Genomic DNA, 15,351 nt, shown 5'->3' on the forward strand with positions numbered 1-15,351 from the left:
AATTTTATCCTGGGCCTGAAAAAAAAAACCCTATCTTTGACTAATAAAAACAACAAAAGAACAAATCTCCATGAAACATCATAGTATGTAACATTGTACATCAGCTCTGCCTCAGAATGACAGCTGCCTCTGCAGACAAGCAATCTCTTTAAAGGCATGGTTATAGAGAAAACAAAACCATCACAGTTACATGGCTACATACCTCACAATTTCCAGTTTGCGAGTGACCTTTGCCCTTTTCCTTTCATCTCTCTCTCCTCAGTTGAATGGGTGAGATCTCATGATAATGGGTCATTCCTTGAATCATCATTCTTATGAATCCTGTGATCTCACTGGCTGAAAAATGATTGTCAACTCATATGTAAAAGACTTTTTGAGTACTAAAAATAAATTACTTTGGTTGCCAGGTCTTTGGGACATAGACTATCTTCATTGGGTGTGCTTACAATGTACAGCCTGGGACTTCTAGGTGTTATCATAATATAAATATTAAGCAATAATAGGGTAGAAACTAGTCTATTAATTAACTAGCAAAATCCTCCTATGTCTGAACATAAATTCCCTATATTTTTGCCATAGTTGATCTGTGATGCATCAAAAGTTAATTATTCCATTTTTACAAAGTCTAGGAGAATGTTCAGTACGTGGACTTTTCTGAAACCCTTTAATTTCTAACAGACTGAATGGAGCAGCCACCGCATAATCATAGGCTAAATCTACACTGCAGGCGTCTTGCTCAGGAACGGCCGTTCTTGCGTAAAAACTTGCGGAGCATCTACACTGCACGTGCATTCTTGCACAAGTAAATTTACAGTAAAGCGTCGGAACAGAGGGCTTCTTGTGCAAGAGTTATTCCTCTCCCCATGAGGAATAAGCCCTCTTGCACAAGAAGGTAGTGTGGACAGGCAACAGGGGTTTCTTGTGCCAGAAACCCTTATGGCTAAAATGGCCATCAGAGCTTTCTTGCACAAGAGGGTCCACACTGCCATGGATGCTCTTGTGCAAAAGCACATGGCAGTGTGGACTCACTCTTGCGCAAGACCTTTTCTGCAAGAACTCTTGCACAAAACAGTTCTTACGCAAGAAGCCTGCAGTGTAGATGTAGGCATAGTGTGTAGTGCCATATGGCCCTCATTCCAAAAGATCACAAATCACTGCCCAGAATTACAGTAGGGGACAAATTATGTCTGGATCTCTGCTGGAGAGAGAAGGTGCAAAGAGCCCTTCTTTCCTTCCCTACTTCCTGCCCCTCCCACTGTGCACCCATACGTGAGGCATTCCTAACTCAACTAGCTATGCTCCTGAGTGCAGAGAAGGGAGAGTAATTCTAAGGGAATTTGGTAGCAACCCATCCTGTCTCTACTGTGTGACAACAGATCTGCAGTGGGTGAGCGCACCCTTTCCAAGTCCTGCAGCCAAATGTTCTCTCAGAACTTACGGAGGCATTATGCCATAAGTAATACCGCCTCTTGGCACTGCTACATGGGTAATATTTCTCCTTCCCCTTCCAAAACACTACTTATGTGGCCAGTACATGTGAAGCTATTGTAATTCCTGTATCCACTGCAAAAAAATCCTCAGTTACCTGTAGGTTGGGGGGATGACACCAACTTCTTTGCATGTTGCATACAACACTAATGATGTGTTTCATGCTGTTCATCAGTTACACAAGATTAGAGCTAGGTGAACTATTCAAAGAATTCCTCAAGTTAGCCCCTTCTAAACAAAGGTCATGATTTTCCCAGATGTTTGTTATTTAAAACTATTCAACAGATGTTTTACACCACTTTAATTCAGCCAAATGATTGCTTATAATCTAGTCCAGTGATTATTGCTTTAAATGTACAGGCAGTCCCCGGGTTACGTACAAGATAGGGACTGTAGGCTTGTTCTTAAGTTGAATCTGTATGTAAGTCGGAACTGGCATCCAGATTCAGCCGCTGCTGAAACTGACCAGCGGCTGACTACAGGAAGCCCGAGGCAGATTTGCTCTGCCCCGGGCTTCCTGGAATCAGCCTCTGATCAGTTTCAACAGGCTGAATCTGGTCGCCAGTTCCTACTTACATACAGCAGACCAGGGAGACGGGGAGCAAAGCCACGGAGCACGCGGGCAGCGGACAGCCCAGACGCGCCGCGGCTGTCCTGCTGCCGGCGTGCTCAGAGGCTTTGCTCCCCGTCTCCCTGGTCTGCTGGTCTCCAGCAGACCAGGGAGATGGGGAGCAGACCCCATTCGTAACTGCAGATCCGACATAAGTCGGATCCACATAACTCGGGGACTGCCTGTATTGGGAATTCTCTTTTCCTACAGTCATGTGCAGTATTCCTTCTGTGGCATTAAAATTTGTGTAAATAGGAAGAAGTTTTAAATAAGTCACTTGTTGAACCAGTTTCCAAAATGGCCATAGAAACACTTCCAGCAGGAACACTTGTTGGCTCAAGTTTTCAGAAGACTGGCATTGGACAGGAACATTCTTGCTAACAAAAATAAATTGCTCATTAGAATATTCACAGAAAAGTAAAGAGTAAAAAGGGCTAATACTAACAAAACAGATTCCTAATTATAATTTTTAAAAAAAATCCTCAAAATCACCTCTGGCCTTCAATTTCTCCAACCACTAATTACATCACAGAAATTTCCAAATGGCTTATTAATGATAAAATATATCACAATATACAATTTTGTAGTGCTAGCTAAGAACTTTGATATGACCCTGTGATGGATCATAGTAGTATCACAGAGCTGGAAGAGACCTCAGAAGGTCATCAAGTTCAGCCCCCTGCTCTAGGCAGGACCAATCCCAACTAAATCAACCCAGCCAGAGCTTTGTCAAGCAGAGACTTAAACACCTCTAGGGATGGAGACTCTGCTACTTCCCTAGGTTACCCATTCCAGTGCTTCACCACCCTCCTAGTGAAATAGTTTTTCCTAATATCCAACCTGGACCTCTCCCACCACAACTTGAGACCATTGCTCCTTGTTCTGCCATCTGTCACTACTGAGAACAGCCTCTCTCCATCCTCTTTGGAACCTCCCTTCAGGAAGTTGAAGGCTGCTATCAAATCCCTCCTCACTCTTCACTTCTGCAGACTAAACAGACCCAACTACCTCAGCCTCTCCTCATAGGTCAGATGCTCCAGCCCCCTAATCATTTTGGTTCCCCTCCGCTGGACCCTCTCCAATGCGTCCACATCCTTTTTGTAGTGAGGCACCCAGAACTGGACACGATACTCGATGTGGCCTCACCAGAGCCAAATAAAGGGGAATAATGACATCTCTGGATCTGCTGACAATGCTCTTCCTAATGCACCCTAATATGCCATTAACCTTCATGGCTACAAGGGCACACTGTTGACTCATATCCAGCTTCTCATCCACTACAACCCCCACATCCTTTTCTGCAGAACTACTACTTAGCTGGTTGGTTGCCAGCCTGTAACAATGCTTGGGATTCTTTCGTCCCAAGTGCAGGACTCTGCACTTGTCCTTGTTGAACCTCATCAGATTTCTTGTGGCCCAATCCTCCAATTTGTCTAAGTCACTCTGGGCAACCAAAATGATTAGGGGGCTAGAGCATCTGCCCTCAAGCATATCTACCTCTCTCCCTAGCGTAGTGTCATCTGCAAACTTGCTGAGGGTACAATCCATCCCCTCAGCCAGGTCATTAATGAAGATATTGAACAAAACCAGTCCTAGAACTGAACCTTGGGGCACTCTGCTAGAAACTGACCGCTATCCTGACATCAAGCCATTCATCACTACCTGCTAGGCCAGGCCTTCTAGCCATCTTCCTATCCATTTATCTACTCCACATTCCCTTAACTTGCTGGCAAGAATATTGTGGGAGACCATATCAAAAGCCTTAGATAGGAGTAGTGCTGGCCAGCACTCAATAACTAAAGGGTTAAATTCAGGTAGTTAAGGGCGTGTTGGCAGGGAGCCAGAAGAACCAATGGGATACAGTGCTGAAATTTGAATTGTAAACATATACCTGCCTGCTGTTTCTCTTTGTGTGAGTTTAAGGCAGGAGTAGGGAGAGACAGGATGATTTAAATCCAGGCAAAACTACCATGCCTCCAAGGAATACTGGGCATGGAAATGGACTGGATCATGAAGGATAGTGAGGAAATAGGGGATTTAGCCACCCTGGTGGGTAAGATCCCAATATGATCATAGCTTTCGTGAAAACTCAAGCTTCTACCCATCCAGTTGATCTGTTTGATCAGGAATTCAAGAAAAGCAGGGGCATGAGATCACCAAAATCCTAATTAGCACAGAGTACAAAACCAACAAAGATGCAGGTTAATGGGTTCTTATATTTATTGCATGAATAAATTCCAATCCATCTTTATTCTTTCATGTGTTTAATAAAACTGTATATTACAATTAAATTTTCTTAATTGGGGCAGTATTTTATAGAAAACGGACATGCTCATGGATCCCAGAACTCCTTTCTGAGCTGTAAGTCAGTGTTAATAAAAGAGCATTAAATTACCCTGCAGTGGCAATTACTATGCTTCAACCCTAAATTGTCAATGGTAATGAAGGAAGGTCTTTTTTAAAAAAAACTATGGATATTAGTCATACCTTAAATATCTGAACTGCTGATTTAATTTGGATTTTGGCTGAGGTTGCTCTGATTAATTAGCAGAACTATACCCTGATCCAAAAAAAATTGAAGGAGAAGGAGGGGGGACAGCATGTCCTGATCAAATAGTAGGCAAATTCAAAAGGTCTTTATTTTATTCACAGAAAGCATTTCCAACGGAGATACACAAAAACAAATTTAATCAAGTTGATATAATCTAATATATAGGTTCTGACTCCAGCTGTATAATTTAAGGAAGTAGCTTTCCCTGATTAAGCAGTCAGCTGTTATGAAAAGACTGACATTGCCAATAAAAGTCTGACATGAGATAAGAGAGAAAGATGCCCATCTTCCTGAAATATAAATAAGTAATAGCAACTAAACACACACAAATACTGCATAATGGAAAGACAAAGTCAATGGAATAGGATTCTTTGACAGGATGATGATCATATTCTGATGACTCAGGTTTCCTTGTCTTGCCATGAACGTCAGAATCTCAGTTAAGTCAAAAGAGAGCAATATGTTAAAAGCCTTCCGATCTCCTGAAGTGTTTGTTTCACTTTAATTTTTATCAGGGCACATGAGGGCTGAACATTTAATTATATACTTCAAATAAAAATTCACCTTGTGCTGTGCTGCTCTGCCATATGCAAAGGAGCGGAGAAACACCACATTGTAGGACATTGTTAAAAAAATCCATACGGCTCAATGTCTAACCATCACAAATCTTGGAATGTAAAAATAACACACTTGAAGTTCATTAAATGCTCATTAAAATTAATGAGAATGGGTTTGATTCTTACTTGCAAGAATACAGCAAGCATGGTGCCTTCCAGTCAAACTGTTTAGTCTCACAAGTGAAGTGAGAGTGTTAAGAGGTCTTGTGAAATAGCTGACAAAACTTTATGGAAAAATTCACACAGTCATCCAGAAAAAGAAAAATCATGTTTCTGTCAGCGTTGTTTCATCACAATTTTTTCAGTTTTCCAGGTATCTTGGAAGCGTTTTTCACATTTAGCTGCAGTTGAATGAAGTTTCTAATTGATGATGCAGTTAAATTATATTATCTTCACATGGCCCAGTTTGCTATACATTTCAAGGTCATGCTTAATCCAGTTTTTCATGGTAGCAAAGATAACCCTAGGGGCAATAACTCACCCTTAGCCAAAATCATGACATCTCAAAAACAGACACACACTCTTCTTTCTCTCTCTCTCTTTCCATATGGGATTCTCACATTTTTCAGGCAAGTGCTGATAATCTCACACTGTTCCAGCTGTGAAGTTTTTTAAGCTTCCTATCCAGAGCTCAGTGGAGAACCATACAGGAAGGATGCATTTATGAAGGGAAACATTAAAGAGCTCAATAAAGGCAGTTCCAGGACTCTGAATAATTATGTGTAATTCACTGACTAGTTCTAATGGAGAATTGTTTTACAGAATGCCAACCAGAATGACAGCTCTTTTTGAAATCTTTAGAAATTGCTTTCATATGTGGCACTAGCAAAGTTACCATCTTGGAACAGCCAGAGCCATTCAAACAGCTGACTCCTTGCAAACAGTTGATCTTTGGTTTTGAAATATACTGTACTTAAGAGGAACAAAACCAAATAATGGCAGTTCTTCCACTGACAGAGCACAAACTTGGGAGTCAGGAGGTCTGGGCCTATTCCACCCTGTGTCAATGATCTTCTGTTTGACCTTGGGCAAATCACTTAATTTCTCTGTTCTATCTCCCACATTTTACCTTATCCGTGTATGGCAGGGAGTATCTCTTGCCATGAATACGTATGTAGGAGCCTCTTGGCTGGAGCTCCTAGGTGCACCTTAATACAAATACTTAATAAATGGTCAAAGACTGACCATATTAATACCAATGAGAGATTCGCCCTGAATTCAGTGAGACTAGGGATTTGGTCCAAAAATACCAACATTAGAAAGAGCATGACTATTGTACATTCCTCACTAGAATTAAAATATTAAAACAGGATTCATATATAATTTAAATTAAATTAAAATGGGTAGAAAATACAGGCAGTCCCTGACTTACGTCGGATCCGCACTTACGAAAGGGGCTTTCTCGCCCCGGAGGTCGAGGTGGCGGATTGCTGCCTGCGAGCTCCGGGGCGAGAAAGCCCCGTTCGTAAGCTGCTCCCGGTGCCCCTGGTCTGCTGGAGACCGTCTCCAGCAGACCAGGGGCACCGGGACTGAAGCCGCAGCCGCGGCGGGGTCCCGCGCCTCTGAGACTTTGCCAGAGCAAAGCCGCTGCCGCTGCGGCTCTGCTCCCCGTGTCCCTGGTCTGCTGGGGGGGGGGCACGCAGCTAGTGTGCCCCCCCCCCCCCAGCAGACCAGGCTTTTGTTGTGGACCCTGGGGCAGAGCAGCTGGGGCGCTGCCGATTGGTCCTGCAGCGCCGCTCTGGGCACTACTGGACCAACCCGGCAGCACCCCAGCTGCTCTGCCCCAGGTCCTGATTCAGCAGCTGCTGGTCAGTTTCAACAGTGGCTGAATCAGGACGCCTGGGGCAGAGCAGTTGGGGTGCTGCTGGGTTGGTCCAGTAGCGCCAAGGAGCGAGGAGCGGTGCTACTGAAGCAACCCAGCAGCACCCCAGCTGCTCTGCCCCAGGCGTCCCCAAGTCAGCCGCTGCTGAAACTGACCAACGCTGACTACAGGAAGCCCGAGGCAGAGTTGCTCTGCCCCAGGCTTCCTGGAATCAGCCGCTGATCAGTTTCAGCAGCAGCTGACTTGGGGACGCTTGGGGTTCTTAAGTTGATTCTGTATGTAAGTCAGAACTGGCGGTCAGTTTCAGCAGCGGCTGAATCTGAACGCCAGTTCCGACTTACATACAGATTCAACTTAAGAACAAACCTACAGTCCCTATCTTGTACGTAACCCGGGGACTGCCTGTAAATAAAAGCAATTATATAGAAAACAATAGAAATAAAAAGCATAAAGTATATATTGCATATATGGGATTAAAAAAAACCATACATACCTACTTTGCTGATAGGGTAAGTTTTTAGCAGAGGCATGTCTTCAATGGGTGCAAAAGCCCAGGCCAAGCAATAGCAGATTAACCGTATGTCTCCTCTCAGACAAGAAAATCTCATCGGAGACCTACAACATAATGTGTGTGTTGGGAGAATTCCACCACACAAACTGGTTTTGAGTAAGTTGCCTCATGGCCAAACATCACAATCTTCTATAATCAGCTCCATCCACAGAGATGATTATAGAATTCTCAGACACAAAACAATTTAAGTAACAAAGATATTAAATCAATTTTTTTAAATCTTCTGTGTTCTGACCAGAATACAATTTAGCAAAGAAAAACATTAAAATTCAAAAAGAATGTCATGCTACCATACCATTCCAGTCCACATAAAGATGAATAAGAGAAAATAGCATATTCAGTGAATGGTTGCTGAGCTTCAGAGTCCTTAAAGTTTGAGTTTCCATTCTCTAGTCATTCGGATAGTTTAGCCACAGTTAGAAAGTTAGCATCTCCCAAAGCACTGAAGAAAAAAAACTATCCAACCTCTGCATAGGAAGGTTTGGTTGACAGACGGCAACATAATGCAACTTTATCCCACCAGAACCACCATACCTTTTGCCCACTCCGCCCTGGTCGGTGAGCCTAAGCCAATGTCTCTGTACTCAAAACCCTGCAGCATGTTTAACTGTTTTAGTGTTGCCTGCCTTTGACTTGCTGGGCCCATTTACGCCATTGAAATTAACACAATAGCACCCAGGACCCAAACTCACCCTGTCCTGGTTTCTCAGCCCTTCAGGTGGGTCAAATGCAACTGGGGTGGAGATAGGCAAGAGAAGGGACTGGACTGGAAGGAGGGACAGGTGAGCCCCAGCATGAAGGTGTAATATTTAGTGTGCACTCTGAAATAAAAGACACTTAACTGCATAAACAGTGAACTTAGAAGAGTCTGCTGGGAATACCTAATTCATACTAGGTAAATTCAAAGGGTTAATTTTGGCATTGGTACACTCACTGCTAAAAATATCAGATCACGTCATTAGCATACTCATTCAATACTAGTAACATGATATTACGGTAATCCTTTCAGAAGGTAAGTGAGAAATTGCATCCAAAAATCTCTCTCCCGCCATCCAGGGGCAACGTTGTAGAGCACAATAAGGAGAACCTGCTCTCTGATCATTAGCCTGAATTCTTCCACTACAAAGACTGACTATGTGCAAGGGGAGAATTGCAGCCTTTGTTTTCTGAAGCTTATAGATATTCTTTAAATTAAAAGATCACTGTCTGTAAATCAGTGCAGCTGTCAACCACAGCCCACCACAAAACCATCATTTCTGTATTGTAATTCAGGGTGAGCAACTGCTAATTTATGTGACATTCCCCCAAGACGTTACAGCTATAGAAAAGGAGGCATATCAGATCGTGGCAAAAGGAGGCATTTCATATTTCCTGGGTTAAGAATAATAAGTAAGAATCTTTCAGGCACACAGAAGAAACAAGTATCTGCATCCCAATTTGTTTCACTACAGCAATTTATCATGGTTTTCTTAATAGCAATATAACATTCAAAGTACTAGCTCAATTACTCAAGTATCCCCTATTCAGTTGAAAGTGAGAGATTTTTCAAATAAATCATTTATTTTAATAACTAAAAAGCAAAGGAACATCTAATCCTCAATGTCTTTACAAAATCTTATATCTGTAGTGAAACGCTATAAGCTAGAGCCAAGTTAATATGTTTGTTCTCCAACAAATGAATTAATGGTAGCACCACAACAATTGTAATAAACGCTCAGATTTCTATGACAATCACAAATCCAAAGAATTCCTGGAGTATCAGAGATGGCCCCAGCATACTCAGAAGCATCACCCAAACACCTGTGGAAGGGGTTCATATCCTACCTCATCTCCTGGGGGTGGAGGAAGGGAAAAGTAGCTACCACATCAGAAGAGAGGGGAAAATCCTACTGGTAGGATATAATAAATACATTTATATGGAGACCATCAGTTTAGTACTGAGTTACATGTGACTAGGAATGAGCAGGGGGGTAGAAATTTCAAAACACATCTTAGAGAGAGAAAGTAACAACCTACATCTCCCATAAGCACCAAATCCTGATTCTATAAAAAGTCTGACATCATTGGAGCTACCCACGTGCATAGTATGATGCACATACTTTTGTACCTGGCTGAATTGGCATTCAAAATTGAGAAGTCAGAGAAGAGGATATTGACAACAAGAAACTGAGCCATCCCTTACGAAAAATACTGGTAAAATAAAGTAATGATAGAGTGTCCTCTGAATGTAGGCAGGTTTATGCAACTTTCCCAATGTAGTAAATTGCAGATTAGAATCGGAGACCACTGCTTCTGAGAATCTCTCAGCACTAAAGCCTTCAGTCTTGGCATAAGAAGCTTAAGTTTTCCAGATGAGTGCATGTTGTCTCAGTTCAAAGATAGAGGGATGGTCCTTGAGATAGTTGGGCCCCTTTTGTTCTTCCCTGCTGTTGCAAAAGAAACAAAACCATATGGAAACTGTTTCAGTGCACAGTGTGGAAACAGCGTTGTAAACAATGTTAGGTGAAGAGATGGAAAGCAACTCATCTACAGAGCACACTCCCTTCTAAGATCAGCATAAGTCCTATCCCTAAAAGCAGCATGTATTAATGCTAGGGATGTGTTATCAAGTTACCTTGCCCATTCTCTGAATCTTCAAGGGGGAGGATGGAATGGCACGTGGGTGCAGATGGTTGAAGAGATGGTGCCATTCTAATAGCACACTGGCAAGCCAGCTGTGCTTCCGGTGCTGGGAATAGGGAGTAGAGTCAGGAGGCTGCCCCTAGACTCCCATGGAAGCCTTTGTGCCAGTCACTGTAAAGCTTTAGTGCATGGTGGTAGCTAGGTGACTGAGGCTTGTTTTTGTGTACTCCACTATTAAATTGGTAGTCGTCTGTGATTTGCTAGAAGTATCTGGCATTTTGTATTCCATTCAGATAGAGTCTGTTAGGGATAACCCACACACCATGCTGCCCAAGGGACAAATATTACTTTTGTTCTTTCAACATAAAATTTAAAATAAAATCATTCAACAAGAAATTCCTGAGTTTTAAGATGGAAAAATCTACATTCTCTAAAATGTCTCTTTTCTTGCATCTCTAGAATGTTCTCATTTGTGTATGTCAGAATGCATCAGAAATCAGACAGAGGTATTGATTCAATAATTCCTGAAGACTTATTAAACTACCTTGCCAGGATTGCCTGCACTGCTTTGTTTTGTGCATTCATCTTTCATTCACAATTGACTTTTTTCCCCTAAAAGATGCCAAATGCTGGTATCTATTCTTCCTGTGCCATCAGAAGAGGCTACTGACCCTGCTTCCTTGCAAAATCATTGAGGGCAGCCATTTATCATTTAATTCATTAAGCAACCGTCTGCATTATTCAACTTCAGGTGATCTATCAGTGAGTCATAGGAATGAAAAGAGGAACCTCCGTCCAAAAGAGAGTTTCCTTGTATTGGATCAGATAAATCTACTGATTTATCTGCAGTATAAACACTGGGACTAGAAAGGAGATAAAACTACTTGTTATAGGTAAAGCTTTATAAGGTCTACAACTCTGCTACCAAATATGACAGCCCCTGAGTTATAAGTTTTGAAGCCTTTCATGTCAAATGATTGTAGCACCACAGAATAAATACAGGGATAGGACAACCCCAAACACTCAAAGATCATAATCAGGCACCACAAAATTAAAAACAAATCTCCTGATTTAAAGATAAACAAATAAATGCTATATTCTTTTTATTTACTTTCTGTTTTTTAATCATACAGCTAGCACTCTGGTCATACTTTCAAGCTTCTCTCCATAAACATAGGTAGCTAAAAATATTTTTAGGAAAAAAAAAATCTGTCTGTCTCTCTTATTCACCTGACTCCAGAAGCCAGGCCTTTAAAAATACACAAAAGACCATGAGAATTGCAATACAATCATGAGAGCTAGAAACTCTAGAATAAGGATGAATATCACACAGATAAGAAAATGGAGAATCCCAAACCTGTTCCAAAAAAAGGATGGATGATTCATGTTGTGCTGCAATTCAGGCTAGAAAAGTAGCAAGGGACATCAGAATGCAAAACACAGCTCAACAGAGGCCTGTCAGATCCATCTTTAATTCATCCTTGATAGGAGCTTATGTAACATACCAAATGGAACAAAAGGATAATAAAAAATAACGGAAAATGAATTAATAATTAAGACATTTTCTCCTTTGACCACCAAGATATGAAAAAAACCCATGATGTTTTCTGGTTTGTAAAGTTACTCATTTCTGCAATAAACTGACATTTTTATGTAGTTTTAAATCCAAGTTCACTGCCCACAACCACTACTTTCACTGAAATGACTATAAGCCAGGGAATATGAAGGAGGGATGATTTCAGGAGATAGCAATCAGACCCCCCCCCTCTCATTTTTGGGAGTAGGTCTGTTTAAAAAAAGGATCAAGGGGGAGATGTTGAGAGACTGAGGCTATGTCTACACTACAGGTTTTTTTGGAAAAACGACTTTCTGAAAAAACTTCACTTACATCCACACTGCAATCGTGTTCTTTCAGGGGCAAAAAAAATCAAAAGAACAGAGGGGTTTTTCTGACATTGTTAAATCTCTTTCTATGAGGAAGAAGCCTTTTTCCAAGTGTGTGGACAGTGAAGGAGTTCTTTTGAAAGAAGAGGAAAGAGGAAAAAGCACAGGTGCCCTAGTGGCCACTCTGTCTATAGTAATCACAGCTTAAATGCGAGATACAGTCCATTCAGTGTGGACTCTATCTTTCGAAAAAGCAGATTACACAATAAAAGCGCATCGAAAAAGCAGACACTCTTCTGGAAAAGCTTCTTCCGAAAGAAGCCTGTAGTCTAGACGTAGCCTCAGGGAGATAGTGCACACCAAAAAAGAGCAAGACATCACATGAAGTGTCATTACTAAAAAAGAAATCACAGAATAACATTCTTTAGACAGTTAAGAAATAGAGGGTGTCCAAATCAATTTAGAGTAGTCCATTTAGGTAAATTAGATCATAATATATTCTGTTACTGTACTGCATAATCACACACTTCCAGCATAATCATGCTTTTGCTACTTGTATTCTGGAATTGTGCAGTATTCCAAGGTCAATTCCTTCAGCAAGGGCAAGAGAATTCTGCAGCAAATATTCGTCAGTTCTGCGGCGGCTGCAGTAACGCATAGCCATCTGCAGCTTCACACCCACAGAATCCCCTGTCAGCTGCTGAATTCCAGAGTCAGAGCTTGTCATAATTCCACGGTCACAGAAACATTGCCCAATTTGTTTAACTCTTTCTGAGTTCTTAGATAACGACACATTCACAGAAACAGTTCTCCAGCACACAAATATAGGGAAAGCAAACACAAGAGGGGGACATCCCTCATTAATCAATCCAGCACTGCCTGTTTGCAGGGAAAAGAGAGAATTCCACAAGATAACAGAAGGGTACAGTGTCATGTGCATACAATGAACATCTAGCAGTTTAATATGCAAGAGGGGCTGTTGGATTTCAGTGTTTGTTGAAGCCAGCAGTGGACATCAGCTTTGTGAGTCAATCCTGCTCTGCCAAGCACGGTTCAGACTCCAGTGTCTTAAAGCAAGAGAATGAGAAGAGAAACACAATGAAGTGAAATCATTAAATATTGTGAATTCCCCTCTTGTGTCACCTACTTAGTTGTGATTTTTTTTTTCATTAACCCCCTTTATTAATTCTGGGCTTAATGTGTTCGCAAACCATGCATTTTTGGCTTTGATTGTTGTATTATTGTTGATGTTGACTTTTACTTGGGCAAATCAGAAGCCTTGATTTGTGACATTTTTCTGCATATCTACAGTCCAAGTACAGTCCAGACAGCAGTGATGGGGAATCTGCCTGTCCTGATTTGGAAGAGTCACTTCTAGCAATGAGTGTTCACTTCGTCCTCCATGACTACTAAGTCTGTGGCTTCCTAAAGAGGCTGCTGGTAAGCGTACCCCTTAGGGCCAGCAGTAGTGGTAGTAACAGAGATATACCTTAGCCACAAAGTTTGGATCCCAAATCACATCCAGATGATTCAGACTTCCCCAAAGGAAGCGCAGTGGGAGGCACAAAATATTAGGAAAAAAGCATTGATGAACTTCAAAGTTTTGGTCTCCGATTTGGGTTCAGTCTGAGGGTTTGGAAAATATGTAACTGTCTTCACACAGGGGGTCAGTCAAGAAGGGTAGCCGGGTAGTCAGGGCTACAACCCATGACCAGCAGGAAAGTGTTAATAGGAGAACCCAGACTCTCCCACTCCACCAAGCTCCAACCCAGTGATCTGGCAACCAAGGCTACTTATGGCTACCCTACCTGGGCCACTGCCTGTCCCTCTGCACCAGCTCAGTACAAGGCTTTCCCCTGATAGAGTAGTCCACACCAAGAAAGTAAAAAAGGGATTGCCAAAGTCCAGGGTCCATATGCAGAGGAGGGTGAAATGCTTCCCTTTCTGGCTGTTTCTGGGGTGGGTCCTTCCTACCCTTAGGGCGGGCAGTTATCCTAGAGATAACTAGGCCTTTCCTCTGCTCCCTGCTTCTGGAGCCATAGATTGCAGATTTGCTCTCTTCCAGGTCTGCCATCAAATAAGCTGTTTCCTGTCTTTTAAATCCTCTTCTAGATGCAGCGTTTGCTGCAGGTGCAGTGGGCGGAGTTGGCTGCACCCAAAGTAATTTCCTAAACGTTTGTTGCCTACAGCAGGGTTTGTACACTCCATCACACAGTACTTATTTTACCTGAATCCCCTCTGTCCACTAGCCTGACAGACTGGTTGCTCATTCCACATCAAACGACCTAACAGGTTCTAACACCTTTCCTTCACATCTGACCTACACCAGACTTGAAATACAGGTACTGCCCTGCATCTAGGTTTGTCGCCTTAACACTGAGGAGAAAGTAAATGAAGATCAAGTCTTAGGCCTACCCACTAAATATATCACTTCTGCAAATCTTATATAAAAACAGACCACCACGTTTTTCAAAGGACACCTAGGAATATTGAATATTGATAAGGGGGATAAAGGGGATGGAATTCTCTTTTTAAGATAAAGATTTAATAGGGCTCTTTAACTTCATAATTTAAGACATACTCCCGAAGTTAGGAAGAAACATACCTTGTTATTGGCATACCATCCATTATGCAGGCTGTGTATCTTACTATGAAAATGACAACAGTTTTAGAGAGGATTCTGGGTTAATTGGACACATTTAGATGTTCCTATTCTCAGCCTTCTTCCACATAAGACCTTAATATTTCTTCTCATGACAAGTTTTTCACTAGGAGCAAGATCTTGAAGTGATTTATATCTGACTCCTAGGAAATTCCAATATTAAAATACTTATAGCTTGGGGGCAGGGGGAGGAGAGAGAAAAATCCTCATGAAAAGTTTCAATTTTTTTTCAATTGCATTTTGGGAAGGGGGGGCAAGAAGGATACTCAGGCTTTCACTGGAAAATATAAAACTTAAAAATCTGGGCAATTAGAATATCTTTTTTTTAAATGCATTTTTTTCCTTAAACTATTTGTTTTGTCAAAAAGGTTTTTTCTATCAAAACCACATACCAAAGATTAACTGTGGTTAATTGTCCTAAGAAAATTATTTTTTCTTATAATTTTTACAGCTAAAGAATTGAAAAAAATACCTTAATGTACTTTCTAGCATGGCAGATATTCTTCTGCCTACATATGATCTAC

Source organism: Pelodiscus sinensis, chromosome 2 (assembly GCF_052426305.1).
Source record: "Pelodiscus sinensis isolate ZL-2025 chromosome 2, ASM5242630v1, whole genome shotgun sequence".
NCBI lineage: Eukaryota > Metazoa > Chordata > Testudines > Trionychidae > Pelodiscus > Pelodiscus sinensis.